Here is a 25,363-nt window from a genome sequence, read left to right on the forward strand (position 1 = left end):
TGTGTGTCTGTGTGTGTGTGTGTGTGTGTGTGTGTGTGTGTGTGTGTGTGTGTGTGTCTGTGTCTGTGTCTGTGTGTGTCTGTGTGTCGGTGTGTGTGTGTGTGTGTGTGCGTGTGTGTGTGTGTGTGTGTGTGTCTGTGTGTGTGTGTGTGTGTGTGTCGGTGTGTGTGTGTGTGTGTGTGTGTGTGTGTGTGTAGTCTGACAGTTGGTGTGTAGCCAGGCAGCTGATCCCAGTTCAGTGGGATAACAGTGATACCACCACCTGTGTGTTAATCAAAACAACTGCTCTGTATCACTAATGATGTCATGGGGTCAGAGGGTAGGTTTGAGTTCCAAATTAATCCCTATTCCCTACATAGTGCACTATTTACAACAAGAGCTCTATGGACCCTGGTCAAAAGTGCACTATATAGGGAATAGGGTGCCATTTTGGGATGCGTAGATTCAGATAGAAATGTATTGTATAGAACAGACATGATTATGTTGTCATATAGAATAGACAGTCTGCCATCTCTACACGTGACATTTCTATCTGTTCCAACGTTGTAAAAGTGGCAGCATCTTGACTCAATAAGTCCCTGGTGAGATGAGTCAGCTAGAGATCACAGGGTTCATGTTTTGGTGATTTGATGTTTACTTACTGCATCCCTTGTGCTCACTGGTAGAAAAGAGAAGAGAAAGCGAGGAGCGGAGTAGAGAGGAGAAGAAGGAGAACGTGAGTGGAGGAGAAGAGAGAGGAGAGGAGAAAGGGAAGAGAGGAGAAGAGAAAGAGCGGGGGAGAGAGGAGAACGGGAGGGGAGGAGAAGAGAGAGGAGGAGAGGGGAACGGAGGAGAGGGCAGTTCCATGGCAGCATCAAGCCATCCCAGATGGCCCAAACCCCTCAGCCATCTGGTGAGGAGTCGTCTCTCCATCAGTCTGTCCCCTTTCATTTAGTAGTCATGGAGTTCTCTCTCTCTCTCTCTCTCGGCCCTAACACTTCAGCTCTCTCTCTCTCTCTCGACCCTAACACTTCAGCTCTCTCTCTCTCTCTCCACCATGACCCTAACACTTCAGCCCTGTCTCTCTCTCTCTCCACCATGACCCTAACACTTCAGCCCTGTCTCTCTCTCTCCACCATGACCCTAACACTTCAGCCCTGTCTCTCTCTCCCTCTCTCGACCCTAACACTTCAGCCCTGTCTCTCTCTACACCATGACCCTAACACTTCAGCCCTGTCTCTCTCTCCACCATGACCCTAACACTTCAGCTCTCTCTCTCTCTCCACCATGACCCTAACACTTCAGCTCTCTCTCTCTCTCTCTCCACCATGACCCTAACACTTCAGCCCTGTCTCTCTCTCTCTCTCTCTCCACCATGACCCTAACACTTCAGCTCTCTCTCTCTCTCCACCATGACCCTAACACTTCAGCCCTGTCTCTCTCTCTCTCCACCATGACCCTAACACTTCAGCCCTGTCTCTCTCTCTCTCTCTCTCTCTCGACCCTAACACTTCAGCCCTGTCTCTCTCTCTCTCTCTCGACCCTAACATTTCAGCCCTGTCTCTCTCTCTCTCTCTCTCGACCCTAACACTTCAGCCCTGTCTCTCTCTCCACCATGACCCTAACACTTCAGCCCTGTCTCTCTCTCTCTCCACCATGACCCTAACACTTCAGCCCTGTCTCTCTCTCTCTCTCCACCATGACCCTAACACTTCAGCCCTGTCTCTCTCTCTCTCTCCACCATGACCCTAACACTTCAGCCCTGTCTCTCTCTCTCTCTCTCTCTCTCGACCCTAACACTTCAGCTCTCTCTCTCTCTCCACCATGACCCTAACACTTCAGCCCTGTCTCTCTCTCTCTCCACCATGACCCTAACACTTCAGCCCTGTCTCTCTCTCTCTCTCTCTCTCTCTCGACCCTAACACTTCAGCTCTCTCTCTCTCTCCACCATGACCCTAACACTTCAGCCCTGTCTCTCTCTCTCTCCACCATGACCCTAACACTTCAGCCCTGTCTCTCTCTCTCTCTCTCTCTCGACCCTAACACTTCAGCCGTCTCTCTCTCTCTCGACCCTAACACTTCAGCCCTGTCTCTCTCTCTCTCTCTCCTCGACCCTAACACTTCAGCCCTGTCTCTCTCTCCACCATGACCCTAACACTTCAGCCCTGTCTCTCTCTCTCTCCACCATGACCCTAACACTTCAGCCCTGTCTCTCTCTCTCTCTCCACCATGACCCTAACACTTCAGCCCTGTCTCTCTCTCTCTCCACCATGACCCTAACACTTCAGCCCTGTCTCTCTCTCTCTCCACCATGACCCTAACACTTCAGCCCTGTCTCTCTCTCTCTCCACCATGACCCTAACACTTCAGCCCTGTCTCTCTCTCTCCACCATGACCCTAACACTTCAGCCCTGTCTCTCTCTCCCTCTCTCGACCCTAACACTTCAGCCCTGTCTCTCTCTACACCATGACCCTAACACTTCAGCCCTGTCTCTCTCTCCACCATGACCCTAACACTTCAGCTCTCTCTCTCTCTCCACCATGACCCTAACACTTCAGCTCTCTCTCTCTCTCTCTCCACCATGACCCTAACACTTCAGCCCTGTCTCTCTCTCTCTCCACCATGACCCTAACACTTCAGCCCTGTCTCTCTCTCTCTCCACCATGACCCTAACACTTCAGCCCTGTCTCTCTCTCTCTCCACCATGACCCTAACACTTCAGCCCTGTCTCTCTCTCTCTCTCCACCATGACCCTAACACTTCAGCCCTGTCTCTCTCTCTCTCCACCATGACCCTAACACTTCAGCCCTGTCTCTCTCTCTCTCTCTCTCTCTCGACCCTAACACTTCAGCTCTCTCTCTCTCTCCACCATGACCCTAACACTTCAGCCCTGTCTCTCTCTCTCTCCACCATGACCCTAACACTTCAGCCCTGTCTCTCTCTCTCTCTCTCTCTCTCTCTCTCGACCCTAACACTTCAGCCGTCTCTCTCTCTCTCGACCCTAACACTTCAGCCCTGTCTCTCTCTCTCTCTCTCTCTCGACCCTAACACTTCAGCCCTGTCTCTCTCTCCACCATGACCCTAACACTTCAGCCCTGTCTCTCTCTCTCTCCACCATGACCCTAACACTTCAGCCCTGTCTCTCTCTCTCTCTCCACCATGACCCTAACACTTCAGCCCTGTCTCTCTCTCTCTCCACCATGACCCTAACACTTCAGCCCTGTCTCTCTCTCTCTCTCTCTCGACCCTAACACTTCAGCTCTCTCTCTCTCTCTACGATGACCCTAACACTTCAGCCCTGTCTCTCTCTCTCTCTCCACGATGACCCTAACACTACAGCCCTGTCTCTCTCTCTCTCTCTCTCTCCACCATGACCCTAACACTTCAGCCCTGTCTCTCTCTCTCTCTCTCTCGACCCTAACACTTCAGCTCTCTCTCTCTCTCTACGATGACCCTAACACTACAGCCCTGTCTCTCTCTCTCTCTCCACCATGACCCTAACACTTCAGCCCTGTCTCTCTCTCCACCATGACCCTAACACTTCAGCCCTGTCTCTCTCTCACTCAGACAGACACACGTCCTCTCTTGGACAGTATCTTTCCACATCCTCCTTTCTAGCAGGTTCCAGCAGCTACGGTGGATGTGGAATCAGGCCAGACCAGTTCAGCTTGGTAGTGTGAAGAGTGTTAGGGGTGTGTGAGTACTGGGTACTGCTCTTACTTACAGTCTATCTGGCTGGGACAGGAGATTAGAATCGAGTTAACCCTGGACACATAGGGTCAAAGCCCTGTCAGCTGGTCAACCCTGTATCAGGGTCACGACCCTGTCAGCTGGTCAACCCTGTATCAGGGTCACAGTCCTGTCAGCTGGTCAACCCTGTATCAGGGTCACAGTCCTGTCAGCTGGTCAACCCTGTATCAGGGTCACAGTCCTGTCAGCTGGTCAACCCTGTATCAGGGTCACGGCCCTGTCAGCTGGTCAACCCTGTATCAGGGTCACGGCCCTGTCAGCTGGTCAACCCTGTATCAGGGTCACGACCCTGTCAGCTGGTCAACCCTGTATCAGGGTCACGGCCCTGTCAGCTGGTCAACCCTGTATCAGGGTCACGGCCCTGTCAGCTGGTCAACCCTGTATCAGGGTCACGGCCCTGTCAGCTGGTCAACCCTGTATCAGGGTCACGGCCCTGTCAGCTGGTCAACCCTGTATCAGGGTCACAGTCCTGTCAGCTGGTCAACCCTGTATCAGGGTCACGGCCCTGTCAGCTGGTCAACCCTGTATCAGGGTCACGGCCCTGTCAGCTGGTCAACCCTGTATCAGGGTCACGGCCCTGTCAGCTGGTCAACCCTGTATCAGGGTCACGGCCCTGTCAGCTGGTCAACCCTGTACCAGGGTCACGACCCTGTCAGTGAGGGCTTAGTTTAAATAGAGAGATCTTCCTCTCTCTAGTGACTGTCTCACACTCTCACAGTCCCACACACTATCCCTAGTAATCTCTCCATGTGTCTCCCTCTCTCTCAATCTGCGTCTCTCTCTCCTTCAATCTCTTTCCGTCCCTCTGCTGATTGTGTCTGCTGTCTGTCTGTCCTCTCAGCCTGACCAGGTCAGGAGGTCAGATAGAAACCAGATGCACCATCCGGCTGGTTTCCAAGACAACACAGCATCACACTACACAGCTTTTCATCTGCAGTCATTTCCACTACAGCTAATGTGACTGTGGTGTTTATGAGTGGCTGATTGGATTCCTATTGTCAATCATAGTCTGTCTATACATTAGGGCCGTACTGCCAATCAGTCTGTCTATACATTAGGGCTGTACTGCCAGAGACGTATGGAATAGAGACGGGTCAACACCAGTATCGATACTCGTTAGTATCATGACAATGGAAAAGAAACACAAAGTGGATTTAGCTTCTTTAGGAAAACATCCCTGTTGATGGAAACAGACGTTTTGTTGTTGTCATCCAGAGACCCATTTCTTTATTTTCCATCTACAGCACACAATACTATACATAGAGCAGCTTTACTACCAGGCTATATCACACAATACTATACATACAGCAGGTTTAGTACCAGGCTATATCACACAATACTATACATACAGCAGCTTTACTACCAGGCTATATCACACAATACTATACATACAGCAGGTTTAGTACCAGGCTATATCACACAATACTATACATACAGCAGGTTTAGTACCAGGCTATATCACACAATACTATACATACAGCAGCTTTACTACCAGGCTATATCACACAATACTATACATACAGCAGGTTTAGTACCAGGCTATATCACACAATACTATACATACAGCAGCTTTACTACCAGGCTATAACACACAATACTATACATACAGCAGCTTTACTACCAGGCTATATCACACAATACTATACATACAGCAGATTTACTACCAGGCTATATCACACAATATGTTACATACAGCAGCTTTACTACCAGGCTATATCACACAACACTATACATACAGCAGCTTTACTACCAGGCTATATCACACAATACTATACATACAGCAGGTTTACTACCAGGCTATATCACACAACACTATACATACAGCAGCTTTACTACCAGGCTATATCACACAATACTATACATACAGCAGGTTTACTACCAGGCTATATCACACAATACTATACATACAGCAGGTTAACTACCAGGCTATATCACACAATACTATACATACAGCAGGTTAACTACCAGGCTATATCACACAATACTATACATACAGCAGGTTTAGTACCAGGCTATATCACACAATACTATACATACAGCAGGTTAACTACCAGGCTATATCACACAATACTATACATACAGCAGGTTTAGTACCAGGCTATATCACACAATACTATACATACAGCAGCTTTACTACCAGGCTATATCACACAATACTATACATACAGCAGCTTTACTACCAGGCTATATCACACAATACTATACATACAGCAGGTTAACTACCAGGCTATATCACACAATACTATACATACAGCAGGTTAACTACCAGGCTATATCACACAATACTATACATACAGCAGGTTTAGTACCAGGCTATATCACACAATACTATACATACAGCAGGTTAACTACCAGGCTATATCACACAATACTATACATACAGCAGGTTTAGTACCAGGCTATATCACACAATACTATACATACAGCAGCTTTACTACCAGGCTATATCACACAATACTATACATACAGCAGCTTTACTACCAGGCTATATCACACAATACTATACATACAGCAGGTTAACTACCAGGCTATATCACACAATACTATACATACAGCAGGTTTAGTACCAGGCTATATCACACAATACTATACATACAGCATGTTAACTACCAGGCTATATCACACAATACTATACATACAGCAGCTTTACTACCAGGCTATATCACACAATACTATACATACAGCATGTTTACTACCAGGCTATATCACACAATACTATACATACAGCAGGTTTACTACCAGGCTATATCACACAATACTATACATACAGCAGGTTTACTACCAGGCTATATCACACAATACTATACATACAGCAGGTTTAGTACCAGGCTATATCACACAATACTATACATACAGCATGTTAACTACCAGGCTATATCACACAATACTATACATACAGCAGCTTTACTACCAGGCTATATCACACAATACTATACATACAGCAGGTTTACTACCAGGCTATATCACACAATACTATACATACAGCAGGTTTACTACCAGGCTATATCACACAATACTATACATACAGCAGGTTTACTACCAGACTATATCACACAATACTATACATACAACAGGTTTACTACCAGGCTATATCACACAATACTATACATACAGCAGGTTTAGTACCAGGCTATATCACACAATATGTTACATACAGCAGGTTTACTACCAGGCTATATCACACAATACTATACATACAGCAGCTTTACTACCAGGCTATATCACACAATACTATACATACAGCAGGTTTAGTACCAGGCTATATCACACAATACTATACATACAGCAGGTTTAGTACCAGGCTATATCACACAATACTATACATACAGCAGCTTTACTACCAGGCTACATCACACAATACTATACATACAGCAGGTTTAGTACCAGGCTATATCACACAATACTATACATACAGCAGGTTTAGTACCAGGCTATATCACACAATACTATACATACAGCAGGTTTACTACCAGGCTATATCACACAATACTATACATACAGCAGGTTTAGTACCAGGCTATATCACACAATACTATATATACAGCAGGTTTAGTACCAGGCTATATCACACAATACTATACATACAGCAGGTTTACTACCAGGCTATATCACACAATACTATACATACAGCAGCTTTACTACCAGGCTATATCACACAATATGTTACATACAGCAGGTTTAGTACCAGGCTATATCACACAATACTATACATGCAGCAGCTTTACTACCAGGCTATATCACACAATACTATACATACAGCAGGTTTACTACCAGGCTATATCACACAATATGTTACATACAGCAGGTTTACTACCAGGCTATATCACACAATATGTTACATACAGCAGCTTTACTACCAGGCTATATCACACAATATGTTACATACAGCAGCTTTACTACCAGGCTATATCACACAATATGTTACATACAGCAGGTTTACTACCAGGCTATATCACACAATACTATACATACAGCAGGTTTACTACCAGGCTATATCACACAATATGTTACATACAGCAGCTTTACTACCAGGCTATATCACACAATACTATACATACAGCAGCTTTACTACCAGGCTATATCACACAATATGTTACATACAGCAGGTTTACTACCAGGCTATATCACACAATACTATACATACAGCAGGTTTACTACCAGGCTATATCACACAATATGTTACATACAGCAGCTTTACTACCAGGCTATATCACACAATATGTTACATACAGCAGGTTTAGTACCACGCTATATCACACAATACTATACATACAGCAGCTTTACTACCAGGCTATATCACACAATATGTTACATACAGCAGGTTTAGTACCAGGATATATCACACAATACTATACATACAGCAGCTTTACTACCAGGCTATATCACACAATACTATACATACAGCAGGTTTAGTACCAGGCTATATCACACAAAACTATACATACAGCAGGTTTAGTACCCGGCTATATCACACAATACTATACATACAGCAGGTTTAGTACCAGGCTATATCACACAATACTATACATACAGCAGCTTTACTACCAGGCTATATCACACAATATGTTACATACAGCAGGTTTAGTACCAGGCTATATCACACAATACTATACATACAGCAGCTTTACTACCAGGCTATATCACACAATATGTTACATACAGCAGGTTTAGTACCAGGCTATATCACACAATACTATACATACAGCAGCTTTACTACCAGGCTATATCACACAATATGTTACATACAGCAGGTTTAGTACCAGGCTATATCACACAATACTATACATACAGCAGCTTTACTACCAGGCTATATCACACAATATGTTACATACAGCAGCTTTACTACCAGGCTATATCACACAATACTATACATACAGCAGCTTTACTACCAGGCTATATCACACAATATGTTACATACAGCAGGTTTAGTACCAGGCTATATCACACAATACTATACATACAGCAGCTTTACTACCAGGCTATATCACACAATATGTTACATACAGCAGGTTTACTACCAGGCTATATCACACAATACTATACATACAGCAGCTTTACTACCAGGCTATATCACACAATATGTTACATACAGCAGCTTTACTACCAGGCTATATCACACAATACTATACATACAGCAGCTTTACTACCAGGCTATATCACACAATATGTTACATACAGCAGGTTTACTACCAGGCTATATCACACAATACTATACATACAGCAGGTTTACTACCAGGCTATATCACACAATATGTTACATACAGCAGCTTTACTACCAGGCTATATCACACAATACTATACATACAGCAGCTTTACTACCAGGCTATATCACACAATATGTTACATACAGCAGGTTTAGTACCAGGCTATATCACACAATACTATACATACAGCAGCTTTACTACCAGGCTATATCACACAATATGTTACATACAGCAGGTTTAGTACCAGGCTATATCACACAATACTATACATACAGCAGGTTTAGTACCAGGCTATATCACACAACACTATACATACAGCAGCTTTACTACCAGGCTATATCACACAATATGTTACATACAGCAGCTTTACTACCAGGCTATATCACACAATATGTTACATACAGCAGGTTTAGTACCAGGCTATATCACACAATACTATACATACAGCAGATTTACTACCAGGCTATATCACACAATACTATACATACAGCAGGTTTAGTACCAGGCTATATCACACAATATGTTACATACAGCAGGTTTAGTACCAGGCTATATCACACAATACTATACATACAGCAGGTTTAGTACCAGGCTATATCACACAATACTATACATACAGCAGCTTTACTACCAGGCTATATCACACAATACTATACATACAGCAGGTTTAGTACCAGGCTATATCACACAATACTATACATACAGCAGCTTTACTACCAGGCTATATCACACAATATGTTACATACAGCAGGTTTAGTACCAGGCTATATCACACAATACTATACATACAGCAGCTTTACTACCAGGCTATATCACACAATACTATACATACAGCAGGTTTAGTACCAGGCTATATCACACAATACTATACATACAGCAGCTTTACTACCAGGCTATATCACACAATATGTTACATACAGCAGGTTTAGTACCAGGCTATATCACACAATACTATACATACAGCAGCTTTACTACCAGGCTATATCACACAATACTATACATACAGCAGGTTTAGTACCAGGCTATATCACACAAAACTATACATACAGCAGGTTTAGTACCAGGCTATATCACACAATACTATACATACAGCAGGTTTAGTACCAGGCTATATCACACAATACTATACATACAGCAGCTTTACTACCAGGCTATATCACACAATATGTTACATACAGCAGGTTTAGTACCAGGCTATATCACACAATACTATACATACAGCAGCTTTACTACCAGGCTATATCACACAATATGTTACATACAGCAGGTTTAGTACCAGGCTATATCACACAATACTATACATACAGCAGGTTTAGTACCAGGCTATATCACACAACACTATACATACAGCAGCTTTACTACCAGGCTATATCACACAATATGTTACATACAGCAGCTTTACTACCAGGCTATATCACACAATATGTTACATACAGCAGGTTTAGTACCAGGCTATATCACACAATACTATACATACAGCAGATTTACTACCAGGCTATATCACACAATACTATACATACAGCAGGTTTAGTACCAGGCTATATCACACAATATGTTACATACAGCAGGTTTAGTACCAGGCTATATCACACAATACTATACATACAGCAGGTTTAGTACCAGGCTATATCACACAACACTATACATACAGCAGGTTTAGTACCAGGCTATATCACACAATACTATACATACAGCAGGTTTAGTACCAGGCTATATCACACAATACTATACATACAGCAGCTTTACTACCAGGCTATATCACACAATATGTTACATACAGCAGGTTTAGTACCAGGCTATATCACACAATACTATACATACAGCAGCTTTACTACCAGGCTATATCACACAATACTATACATACAGCAGCTTTACTACCAGGCTATATCACACAATATGTTACATACAGCAGCTTTACTACCAGGCTATATCACACAATATGTTACATACAGCAGGTTTAGTACCAGGCTATATCACACAATATGTTACATACAGCAGGTTTAGTACCAGGCTATATCACACAATACTATACATACAGCAGGTTTAGTACCAGGCTATATCACACAATACTATACATACAGCAGGTTTAGTACCAGGCTATATTACACAATACTATACATACAGCAGGTTTAGTACCAGGCTATATCACACAATATGTTACATACAGCAGGTTTAGTACCAGGCTATATCACACAATATGTACATACAGCAGCTTTACTACCAGGCTATATCACACAATACTATACATACAGCAGGTTTAGTACCAGGCTATATCACACAATATGTTACATACAGCAGGTTTAGTACCAGGCTATATCACACAATATGTTACATACAGCAGGTTTAGTACCAGGCTATATCACACAGTAGTTACATACAGCAGGTTTACTACCAGGCTATATCACACAATACTATACATACAGCAGGTTTAGTACCAGGCTATATCACACAATACTATACATACAGCAGCTTTACTACCAGGCTATATCACACAATATGTTACATACAGCAGGTTTAGTACCAGGCTATATCACACAATACTATACATACAGCAGGTTTAGTACCAGGCTATATCACACAATATGTTACATACAGCAGGTTTAGTACCAGGCTATATCACACAATACTATACATACAGCAGGTTTAGTACCAGGCTATATCACACAATACTATACATACAGCAGCTTTACTACCAGGCTATATCACACAATACTATACATACAGCAGCTTTACTACCAGGCTATATCACACAATATGTTACATACAGCAGGTTTAGTACCAGGCTATATCACACAATACTATACATACAGCAGGTTTACTACCAGGCTATATCACACAATACTATACATACAGCAGGTTTAGTACCAGGCTATATCACACAATACTATACATACAGCAGGTTTAGTACCAGGCTATATCACACAATACTATACATACAGCAGGTTTAGTACCAGGCTATATCACACAATACTATACATACAGCAGGTTTAGTACCAGGCTATATCACACAATACTATACATACAGCAGGTTTAGTACCAGGCTATATCACACAATACTATACATACAGCAGGTTTAGTACCAGGCTATATCACACAATACTATACATACAGCAGGCTTAGTACCAGGCTATATCACACAATACTATACATACAGCAGGTTTAGTACCAGGCTATATCACACAATACTATACATACAGCAGGTTTACTACCAGGCTATATCACACAATACTATACATACAGCAGGTTTACTACCAGGCTATATCACACAATACTATACATACAGCAGGTTTAGTACCAGGCTATATCACACAATATGTTACATACAGCAGCTTTACTACCAGGCTATATCACACAATATGTTACATACAGCAGGTTTAGTACCAGGCTATATCACACAATACTATACATACAGCAGCTTTACTACCAGGCTATATCACACAATACTATACATACAGCAGCTTTACTACCAGGCTATATCACACAATATGTTACATACAGCAGCTTTACTACCAGGCTATATCACACAATATGTTACATACAGCAGGTTTAGTACCAGGCTATATCACACAATATGTTACATACAGCAGGTTTAGTACCAGGCTATATCACACAATACTATACATACAGCAGGTTTAGTACCAGGCTATATCACACAATACTATACATACAGCAGGTTTAGTACCAGGCTATATTACACAATACTATACATACAGCAGGTTTAGTACCAGGCTATATCACACAATATGTTACATACAGCAGGTTTAGTACCAGGCTATATCACACAATATGTTACATACAGCAGGTTTAGTACCAGGCTATATCACACAATATGTTACATACAGCAGGTTTAGTACCAGGCTATATCACACAGTATGTTACATACAGCAGGTTTACTACCAGGCTATATCACACAATACTATACATACAGCAGGTTTAGTACCAGGCTATATCACACAATATGTTACATACAGCAGGTTTAGTACCAGGCTATATAACACAATACTATACATACAGCAGGTTTAGTACCAGGCTATATCACACAATACTATACATACAGCAGGTTTAGTACCAGGCTATATCACACAATATGTTACATACAGCAGGTTTAGTACCAGGCTATATCACACAATACTATACATACAGCAGGTTTAGTACCAGGCTATATCACACAATACTATACATACAGCAGCTTTACTACCAGGCTATATCACACAATACTATACCTACAGCAGGCTTAGTACCAGGCTATATCACACAATACTATACATACAGCAGGTTTAGTACCAGGCTATATCACACAATACTATACATACAGCAGGTTTAGTACCAGGCTATATCACACAATACTATACATACAGCAGGTTTAGTACCAGGCTATATCACACAATACTATACCTACAGCAGGCTTAGTACCAGGCTATATCACACAATACTATACATACAGCAGGTTTAGTACCAGGCTATATCACACAATACTATACATACAGCAGGTTTAGTACCAGGCTATATCACACAATACTATACATACAGCAGGTTTAGTACCAGGCTATATCACACAATACTATACATACAGCAGGTTTAGTACCAGGCTATATCACACAATACTATACATACAGCAGGCTTAGTACCAGGCTATATCACACAATACTATACATACAGCAGGTTTAGTACCAGGCTATATCACACAATACTATACATACAGCAGGTTTACTACCAGGCTATATCACACAATACTATACATACAGCAGGTTTACTACCAGGCTATATCACACAATACTATACATACAGCAGGTTTAGTACCAGGCTATATCACACAATATGTTACATACAGCAGCTTTACTACCAGGCTATATCACACAATATGTTACATACAGCAGGTTTAGTACCAGGCTATATCACACAATACTATACATACAGCAGCTTTACTACCAGGCTATATCACACAATACTATACATACAGCAGCTTTACTACCAGGCTATATCACACAATATGTTACATACAGCAGCTTTACTACCAGGCTATATCACACAATATGTTACATACAGCAGGTTTAGTACCAGGCTATATCACACAATATGTTACATACAGCAGGTTTAGTACCAGGCTATATCACACAATACTATACATACAGCAGGTTTAGTACCAGGCTATATCACACAATACTATACATACAGCAGGTTTAGTACCAGGCTATATTACACAATACTATACATACAGCAGGTTTAGTACCAGGCTATATCACACAATATGTTACATACAGCAGGTTTAGTACCAGGCTATATCACACAATATGTTACATACAGCAGGTTTAGTACCAGGCTATATCACACAATATGTTACATACAGCAGGTTTAGTACCAGGCTATATCACACAGTATGTTACATACAGCAGGTTTACTACCAGGCTATATCACACAATACTATACATACAGCAGGTTTAGTACCAGGCTATATCACACAATATGTTACATACAGCAGGTTTAGTACCAGGCTATATCACACAATACTATACATACAGCAGGTTTAGTACCAGGCTATATCACACAATACTATACATACAGCAGGTTTAGTACCAGGCTATATCACACAATATGTTACATACAGCAGGTTTAGTACCAGGCTATATCACACAATACTATACATACAGCAGGTTTAGTACCAGGCTATATCACACAATACTATACATACAGCAGGTTTAGTACCAGGCTATATCACACAATACTATACCTACAGCAGGCTTAGTACCAGGCTATATCACACAATACTATACATACAGCAGGTTTAGTACCAGGCTATATCACACAATACTATACATACAGCAGGTTTAGTACCAGGCTATATCACACAATACTATACATACAGCAGGTTTAGTACCAGGCTATATCACACAATACTATACCTACAGCAGGCTTAGTACCAGGCTATATCACACAATACTATACATACAGCAGGTTTAGTACCAGGCTATATCACACAATACTATACATACAGCAGGTTTAGTACCAGGCTATATCACACAATACTATACATACAGCAGGTTTAGTACCAGGCTATATCACACAATACTATACATACAGCAGGTTTAGTACCAGGCTATATCACACAATACTATACATACAGCAGGCTTAGTACCAGGCTATATCACACAATACTATACATACAGCAGGTTTAGTACCAGGCTATATCACACAATACTATACATACTGCAGGTTTACTACCAGGCTATATCACACAATACTATACATACAGCAGGTTTACTACCAGGCTATATCACACAATACTATACATACAGCAGGTTTAGTACCAGGCTATATCACACAATATGTTACATACAGCAGGTTTAGTACCAGGCTATATCACACAATACTATACATACAGCAGGTTTACTACCAGGCTATATCACACAATACTATACATACAGCAGGTTTAGTACCAGGCTATATCACACAATATGTTACATACAGCAGCTTTCTGAAGGACCAAAGAGTTGTCTGCGTTGTGTTATCACCATACGATATCATCACCATACTGGTATCATCACAGCCCTACTCACCATACTGGTATCATCACCATACTGGTATCATCACAGCCCTACTCACCATACGATATCATCACCATACTGGTATCATCACAGCCCTACTCACCATACGATATCATCACCATACTGGTATCATCACAGCCCTACTCACCATACGATATCATCACCATACTGGTATCATCACAGCCCTACTCACCATACGATATCATCACCATACTGGTATCATCACAGCCCTACTCACCATACTGGTATCATCACAGCCCTACTCACCATACGATATCATCACCATACTGGTATCATCACAGCCCTACTCACCATACGATATCATCACCATACTGGTATCATCACAGCCCTACTCACCATACGATATCATCACCATACTGGTATCATCACAGCCCTACTCACCATACGATATCATCACCATACTGGTATCATCACAGCCCTACTCACCATACGATATCGTCACCATACTGGTATCATCACAGCCCTACTCACCATACGATATCGTCACCATACTGGTATCATCACAGCCCTACTCACCATACTGGTATCATCACAGCCCTACTCACCATACGATATCATCACCATACTGGTATCATCACAGCCCTACTCACCATACTGGTATCATCACAGCCCTACTCACCATACGATATCATCACCATACTGGTATCATCACAGCCCTACTCACCATACTGGTATCATCACAGCCCTACTCACCATACGATATCATCACCATACTGGTATCATCACAGCCCTATTCACCATACTGGTATCATCACAGCCCTACTCACCATACGATATCATCACCATACTGGTATCATCACAGCCCTACTCACCATACTGGTATCATCACAGCCCTACTCACCATACGATATCATCACCATACTGGTATCATCACAGCCCTACTCACCATACGATATCATCACCATACTGGTATCATCACAGCCCTACTCACCATACGATATCGTCACCATACTGGTATCATCACAGCCCTACTCACCATACTGGTATCATCACAGCCCTACTCACCATACGATATCGTCACCATACTGGTATCATCACAGCCCTACTCACCATACTGGTATCATCACAGCCCTACTCACCATACGATATCATCACCATACTGGTATCATCACAGCCCTACTCACCATACTGGTATCATCACAGCCCTACTCACCATACGATATCGTCACCATACTGGTATCATCACAGCCCTACTCACCATACGATATGTATTGCCATTCTCATGATTCTATAAGTATTGTGATTCGATACTGTGATTTTATTGGGATGATGTTCCCAACATATTGCTCACTATATATCTACTGCAGAGAGAAGAGACATGAGAAAACTAATGTTGATCAGTCAGGGAAATAAAAGTGTTGAAAACACATTGGCTCACTATTTAAAAATATGGAGAACAAGCTATAGGATGTAAAATACCTGTGTGTTGGTGCAGGTACAGCCGGCTAGCGCTAGCTAACGCTACCTAGCAAAAATAAATACAGAAATACAAGTATCAAAGTATCGATATAATATCGTCCAAAATAATATTGCGATATGTAACTATCGATTCCCCTCCATCAATTCTATATATAGTTTACTGTAGTGCAAAACATGAAACACACTGAATATGAGACAGAGACGCACAGAGACGCACAGAGAGACACAGAGACGCACAGAGACACACACAGAGAGACACAGACACACAGAGACACAGAGACGCACAGAGACACAGAGACGCACAGAGACACACAGAGACACAGAGACGCACAGAGACACACACAGAGAGACACAGACACACAGAGACACAGAGACGCACAGAGACACAGAGACGCACAGAGACACACAGAGACACAGAGACACAGAGACGTACAGAGACGCACAGAGACGCACAGAGACGCACAGAGACACACAGAGACACACAGAGACACAGAGACACAGAGACACAGAGAGACAGAGACGCACAGAGACGCAGAGACACAGAGACACAGAGACACACAGAGACACAGAGACACAGAGAGACACAGAGACACACAGAGACACAGAGACGCACAGAGACGCACAGAGACGCACAGAGACGCACAGAGACACACAGAGACACACAGACACACAGAGACACACAGACACACAGAGACACACAGAGACACACAGAGACACAGAGACACAGAGACACAGAGACACACAGAGACACACAGAGACACACAGAGAGACACAGAGACACAGAGACACAGAGACACACAGAGACACACAGAGACACACAGAGACACAGAGACACACAGAGACACACAGAGACACAGACACACAGAGACACACAGAGACACACACAGAGACACAGAGACACAGAGACACAGAGACACACACAGAGACACAGAGACACAGACACACAGAGACACAGAGACACACAGAGACACACACAGAGACACAGAGACGCACAGAGACACACAGAGACACACACACAGAGACACACACAGAGACGCACAGAGACGCACAGAGACACACAGAGACACAGACACACAGAGACACACACAGAGACACAGAGACACACAGAGACACACACAGAGACACAGAGACACAGAGACACAGAGACACACAGAGACACACAGAGAGACACACAGAGACACACAGAGACACACAGAGACGCACAGAGACACACAGAGACACAGACACACAGAGACACAGACACACAGAGACACACAGAGACAGAGACACACAGAGACACACAGAGACACACAGAGACACACAGAGACACACAGAGACACACAGAGACACACAGAGACACACAGAGAGGCACCGTAGTTAATCTACAACCCCAGCCTGAAGGGGAAACCAGCACTACTAAAGATCAATATGTCCACACTCATCTACCCCCTTATCAACAGTCATCTGAACACTATCAATACTGTCAATAATTCATCTATTGTGTCATTTCATTATGATTCATGACATTACAAGGCTGTGCTCCATGCCTGGTTCACACATTCAACTGTAAAAAGGCACAATCTGTAGTTGAATTAATTTTTTAAGTACTGAATAGGCAGGACTGAGCTGTACTCTGACTGGCTGAAATGGAACTGTTTGTTCCATGTGTTTTGTTTGAGAAGTTACAGATATCCCCTTTCAAATGTATCTCCAAGCTTCCCTACTGACACCAGTATCAAACTAGATTGTCCAAGGTATTGAGCTTCCCTACTGACACCAGTATCAAACTAGATTGTCCAAGGTATTGAGCTTCCCTACTGACACCAGTATCAAACTAGATTGTCCAAGGTATTGAGCTTCCCTACTGACACCAGTATCAAACTAGATTGTTTCCTCTCCAGATCCTGACTACTTTGAACAGGAAATGTTTAATAATACATTCCTGAACCTGACAGACTATGAATTACAAGGAGAACAGGTGGAACAGACTTTTTATTTATTTAACCAGGTAGGAAAGTTGAGAACAAGTTCTCCTTTACAACTGAGACCTGGCCAAGATGAAGCAAAGCAGTGCTACACAAACAACACAGAGTTACACATGGAATAAACAAACGTACAGTTAATAATACAATAGAAAAGGTCTATACAGTGTGTGCAAATAAAGTAGGATAAGGGAGGTAAGGCAATAAATAGGCCATGGTGGCGAAATAATTACAATATAGCGATTAAAACTCTGGAGTGATAGATGTGCAAGTAGAGATACTGGGGTGCAAAGGAGCAAAATAAATAAATAACAGTATGAGGATGAGGTAGTTGGATGGGCTGTTTACAGATGGGCTATGTACAGGTGCAGTGATCTGTGAGCTGCTCTGACAGCTGGTGCTTAAAGTTAGTGAGGGAGATATGAGTCTCCAGCTTCAGTGACTTTTGCAGTTCGTTCCAGTCATTGGCAGCAGAGAACCAGAAGGAAAGACAGCCAAAGTAGGAATTGGCTTTGGGGCTACATATTGAAAAGGTGTGATGATGACTAGGAATTACAAGGAGAACTGAGACTACACTGAGTGTACAAAACATTAGGAACACCTCTACAAGGTGTCGAAAGCATTCCACAGGGATGCTGGCCCATGTTGACTCCAATGCTTCCCACAGTTGTATCAAGTTGGCTGGATGTCCTTTGGGTGGTGGACCAAACTGTTGAGCGTGAAAAACCCACCAGAGTTGCAGTTCTTGACACAAACCGACGCGCCTGGCACCTACTACCATACCCTGTTCAAAGGTACTTCAATATTTTGTCTTGTCCATTCACCCTCTGAATGGCACACACACACAATCCATGTCTCAATTGTCTCAAGTCTTAAAAATCCTTCTTTAACCTGTCTCCTCCCCTTCATCTACACTGATTTGAAGTGGAATTAACAAGGTACATCAATAAGGGATCACAGCTTTCACCTGGTCAGTCTATCATGGGAAGAGTTCTTAATGTTTTGTCCACTCAGTGTATAATAAGGTGTGGAGACTGAATTCCAAGGGAGACAGGTGGAATTCAAACTATGGTAAGAAGGTGTGATGAATGATAAGGAAGAGAGGGATCAACAGGAGAGCGGTGGTGCGACCTTCCTCCAGATCTGTGTTATGATGCCGTTTCAGTAGGGTAGTTTCAGCAACCACTCCCAGCATGACATAAGACTACACTACAGTCTTTCTCCTACCACCTCACTGTTAGTCCCTGACTAAAATAAGTTGACTTCAGTTGGTTCTCAGTTTAAACATCTGGTTAAGGAGGACCTAGATGTTGACTGAGGGGTGATTTGGGGGGGGGGGGGGGGGGGTCTTTGTGGGGCCCCGCTTGGAAAATAACTGCTAGGTGAAACACTGACACAGAATGCCTAGTTCCTATAGCGCAGACTGGTTGGGTGAGTTGGTACATTACTGTGTCTTGAGTATGACTCAGATGTGCTAGACTGGTTCCTTACACATTCCAAGACTGCCCTCAAGACAATCTCTGAAGAGAAAACAGAGCAACATTCTTCTCCTTTCACTGAGCACGGAAACTCAATCATGAACTGAACCTTCTCACGTCACACAGCATCCAAACAGATCGGATTCAGTCATTGTTATATTAAATACTGTTTGATATGTTAGCCTAGGTACTAATTCAATGCAACAACCCAAACAAACACATTTATAATCTGGTGACTGTGTCTAGTCACGATGACATGTCAACACTAGTCGTTGCAGCTGCATGGCTTCATATTAAGTGTTATGACATATTTGATTCAGATGCCTTGCCAACAGACAGCTGTTTGGTGTGAGGAGGTAAAGGCCAGATGCCTTGCCAACAGACAGCTGTTTGGTGTGAGGAGGTAAAGGCCAGATGCCTTGCCAACAGACAGCTGTTTGGTGTGAGGAGGTAAAGGCCAGATGCCTTGCCAACAGACAGCTGTTTGGTGTGAGGAGGTAAAGGTCAGATGCCTTGCCAACAGACAGCTGCTTGATGTGAGGAGGTAAAGGTCAGATGCCTTGCCAACAGACAGCTGCTTGATGTGAGGAGGTAAAGGCCAGATGCCTTGCCAACAGACAGCTGCTTGATGTGAGGAGGTAAAGGTCAGATGCCTTGCCAACAGACAGCTGCTTGATGTGAGGAGGTAAAGGCCAGATGCCTTGCCAACAGACAGCTGCTTGATGTGAGGAGGTAAAGGCCAGATGCCTTGCCAACAGACAGCTGCTTGATGTGAGGAGGTAAAGGCCAGATGCCTTGCCAACAGACAGCTGTTTGGTGTGAGGAGGTAAAGGCCAGATGCCTTGCCAACAGACAGCTGCTTGGTGTGAGGAGGTAAAGGCCAGATGCCTTGCCAACAGACAGCTGCTTGGTGTGAGGAGGTAAAGGCCAGATGCCTTGCCAACAGACAGCTGTTTGGTGTGAGGAGGTAAAGGTCAGATGCCTTGCCAACAGACAGCTGCTTGATGTGAGGAGGTAAAGGTCAGATGCCTTGCCAACAGACAGCTGCTTGATGTGAGGAGGTAAAGGCCAGATGCCTTGCCAACAGACAGCTGTTTGGTGTGAGGAGGTAAAGGCCAGATGCCTTGCCAACAGACAGCTGCTTGATGTGAGGAGGTAAAGGCCAGATGCCTTGCCAACAGACAGCTGTTTGGTGTGAAGAGGTAAAGGCCAGATGCCTTGCCAACAGACAGCTGTTTGGTGTGAGGAGGTAAAGGTCAGATGCCTTGCCAACAGACAGCTGCTTGATGTGAGGAGGTAAAGGCCAGATGCCTTGCCAACAGACAGCTGCTTGATGTGAGGAGGTAAAGGCCAGATGCCTTGCCAACAGACAGCTGCTTGGTGTGAGGAGGTAAAGGCCAGATGCCTTGCCAACAGACAGCTGTTTGGTGTGAGGAGGTAAAGGCCAGATGCCTTGCCAACAGACAGCTGTTTGGTGTGAGGAGGTAAAGGCCAGATGCCTTGCCAACAGACAGCTGCTTGATGTGAGGAGGTAAAGGCCAGATGCCTTGCCAACAGACAGCTGCTTGGTGTGAGGAGGTAAAGGCCAGATGCCTTGCCAACAGACAGCTGTTTGGTGTGAGGAGGTAAAGGCCAGATGCCTTGCCAACAGACAGCTGCTTGGTGTGAGGAGGTAAAGGCCAGATGCCTTGCCAACAGACAGCTGCTTGATGTGAGGAGGTAAAGGTCAGATGCAGAAGAAGACCAAGATAAAACATTCAATATGATTTGACATTTTCCCCTCTGGGATTTATAAAGTAGCCTACCTATCCATCTAAATATGCATGTATTTATTTATATATTATCTATATGAATACTTCAATATAGTAGCCTAACATTATCAAGATAATTGCATCTGAATGCTCAGACCACAAATAAAAAGCTTCAGAGTAAAACAGTTGAGATGACTGATATCAGATGAGAAAGGCTGGGGTCGTTGTAATCATGAAGCTAAACAATGACAACAACCCTACGTCAACACATCTATTACAGAGCCTTCACATAGTGTTCCCACCCCTTGATCTTCCACATTTTGTTGTGTTACAGTCTGAATTTAAAATGGATTCAATTGGAATACATAAATGTCAAAAGTGGAATTGTGTTTTTAGACATTTTTACTAATTCATTAAAAAGTTAAAAGCAGAAATGTCTTGAGTCAATAAGTATTTAACTTCTTTTTTGCCAAGCCTAAATAAGTTCAGGAGTAAAAATGGGTTTAACAAGTCACATAATAAGTTGCATGGACTCAGTCTGTGTGCATTTAATAGTGTTTAACATGATTTATGAATGACTACCTCATCTCTGTACCCAACACATACAATTATCTGTAAGGTCCCTCAGTCAAGCAGTGAATTTCAAACACAGATTCAACTACAAAAGACCAGGGAGGTTTTCCAATGCCTTGCAAACAAATGCATATATTGGTAGATAAAGCTGACACTGAATATCCCTTTGAGCTTGGTAAAGGTAATCAACACACCCAGTCACTACAAAGATACAGCCGTCCTTCCTAACTCAGTTGCTGGAGAGGAAGGAAACCACTCAGGGATTTCACCATGAGGCCAATGGTAACATTGAAACAGTTGCAGAGTTTAATGGCTGTGATTGTAGAAAACTGAACAGCCACTGACAGCTCAATGACACTGTAGTTACTCCACAAAACTAACCTAATCAACAGAGTGAAAAGAAGGAAGCATGTACAGAATTAAATATTCCAAAACATGCATCCTGTTTGCAACAAGGCACTAAAGTAATACTGCAAAAAATGTGGGAAAGCAATGAACTATTTGTCCTGAAAACAAAGTGGTACGTTTGGGGCAAATCCAATACAACACATTACTGACTACCACTTTCCATGTTTTCAAGCATAGTGGTGGCTGTGTCATGTTACGAGTATGGATTGTAATTGTTAACCCCCCCTTAAAAGATTTAGATGCACTATTGTAAAGTGGTTGTTCCACTGGATATCATAAGGTGAATGCACCAATTTGTAAGTCGCTCTGGATAAGAGCGTCTGCTAAATGACTTAAATGTAAATGTAATGTTAAGAAGTGGGGAGTTTTTCAGGATAAAAATAAACTGAATGGAGCTAAGCACAGGCACAATCCTAGAGGAAAACCTGGTTCAGTCTGCTTTCCACCAGACACTGGGAGATGAATTCACCTTTCAGCAGTACAATAATCTCAAACACAAGGCCAAATATACAGTAGAGTTGCTTACCAAGACGACATTGAATGTTCCTGAGTGGCATACTTACGGTTTTGACTTAAAATAGGTTTGAAAAATCTATGGCAAGACTTGACAGAGCTTGAATAATTTGTTTACCAACATCTCCAATGTACAGACCTGTATAGGAGGAGACTCCCTCTATCCCGGTGGGCATCCCACACACACACAGCCCCACCACCCCCTCTCTCACTGTATCTCTAATGTACAGACCTGTATAGGAGGAGACTCCCTCTATCCCGGTGGGCATCCCACACACACACAGCCCCACCACCCCCTCTCTCACTGTATCTCTAATGTACAGACCTGTATAGGAGGAGACTCCCTCTATCCCGGTGGGCATCCCACACACACACACACAGCCCCCCCACCCCCTCTCTCACTGTATCTCTAATGTACAGACCTGTATAGGAGGAGACTCCCTCTATCCCGGTGGGCATCCCACACACACACACACAGCCCCCCCACCCCCTCACTCACTGTATCTCTAATTTACAGACCTGTATAGGAGGAGACTCCCTCTATCCCGGTGGGCATCCCACACACACACACAGCCCCCCCACCCCCTCTCTCACTGTATCTCTAATGTACAGACCTGTATAGGAGGAGACTCCCTCTATCCCGGTGGGCATCCCACACACACACAGCCCCACCACCCCCTCTCTCACTGTATCTCTAATGTACAGACCTGTATAGGAGGAGACTCCCTCTATCCCGGTGGGCATCCCACACACACACAGCCCCACCACCCCCTCTCTCACTGTATCTCTAATGTACAGACCTGTATAGGAGGAGACTCCCTCTATCCCTGTGGGCATCACATCACATCCCCCCCCCCCCCCCCCCCACACACACACACACACACACACACACACACACACACACACACACAGCCCCTCCACCCCTCTCTCTCTGTTTGCGGCGGCTTGTTCATGCGTGGGCACAGTTGATTCTGGCACCTCCATTCTCCCACAGCAGAACAGAGCTGGAGAGAATGAGGATTCCACCTGCCTAGTCCAGCCAGGCTAGCTGAGCCAGCCGCGTGAAGGCATCCATCCCTCCTCACACAGATCTCATCTGACTGGAGGATTCCACCTGCCTAGTCCAGCCAGGCTAGCTGAGCCAGCCGCGTGAAGGCATCCATCCCTCCTCACACAGATCTCATCTGACTGGAGGATTCCACCTGCCTAGTCCAGCCAGGCTAGCTGAGCCAGCCGCGTGAAGGCATCCATCCCTCCTCACACAGATCTCATCTGACTGGAGGATTCCACCTGCCTAGTCCAGCCAGGCTAGCTGAGCCAGCCGCGTGAAGGCATCCATCCCTCCTCACACAGATCTCATCTGACTGGAGGATTCCACCTGCCTAGTCCAGCCAGGCTAGCTGAGCCAGCCGCGTGAAGGCATCCATCCCTCCTCACACAGATCTCATCTGACTGGAGGATTCCACCTGCCTAGTCCAGCCAGGCTAGCTGAGCCAGCCGCGTGAAGGCATCCATCCCTCCTCACACAGATCTCATCTGACTGGAGGATTCCACCTGCCTAGTCCAGCCAGGCTAGCTGAGCCAGCCGCGTGAAGGCATCCATCCCTCCTCACACAGATCTCATCTGACTGGAGGATTCCACCTGCCTAGTCCAGCCAGGCTAGCTGAGCCAGCCGCGTGAAGGCATCCATCCCTCCTCACACAGATCTCATCTGACTGGAGGATTCCACCGTCGGCCACTTCTCTTACTGACATAACAGTGT

At 43.8% G+C, this 25,363-nt stretch overlaps 1 protein-coding gene across 3 annotated transcripts in view; it reads right to left on the reverse strand.

Annotated features, from left to right (window-relative positions):
* LOC106561750 (homer protein homolog 2) overlaps positions 1–25,363 on the reverse strand; it is a 108,939-nt gene that overhangs the window by 81,851 nt on the left and 1,725 nt on the right. The gene's annotated exons all lie outside the window — the stretch shown is intronic.

Source organism: Salmo salar, chromosome 26, assembly GCF_965601325.2.
Source record: "Salmo salar chromosome 26, fSalSal1, whole genome shotgun sequence".
In the NCBI taxonomy this organism is placed as follows: Eukaryota; Metazoa; Chordata; class Actinopteri; order Salmoniformes; family Salmonidae; genus Salmo; species Salmo salar.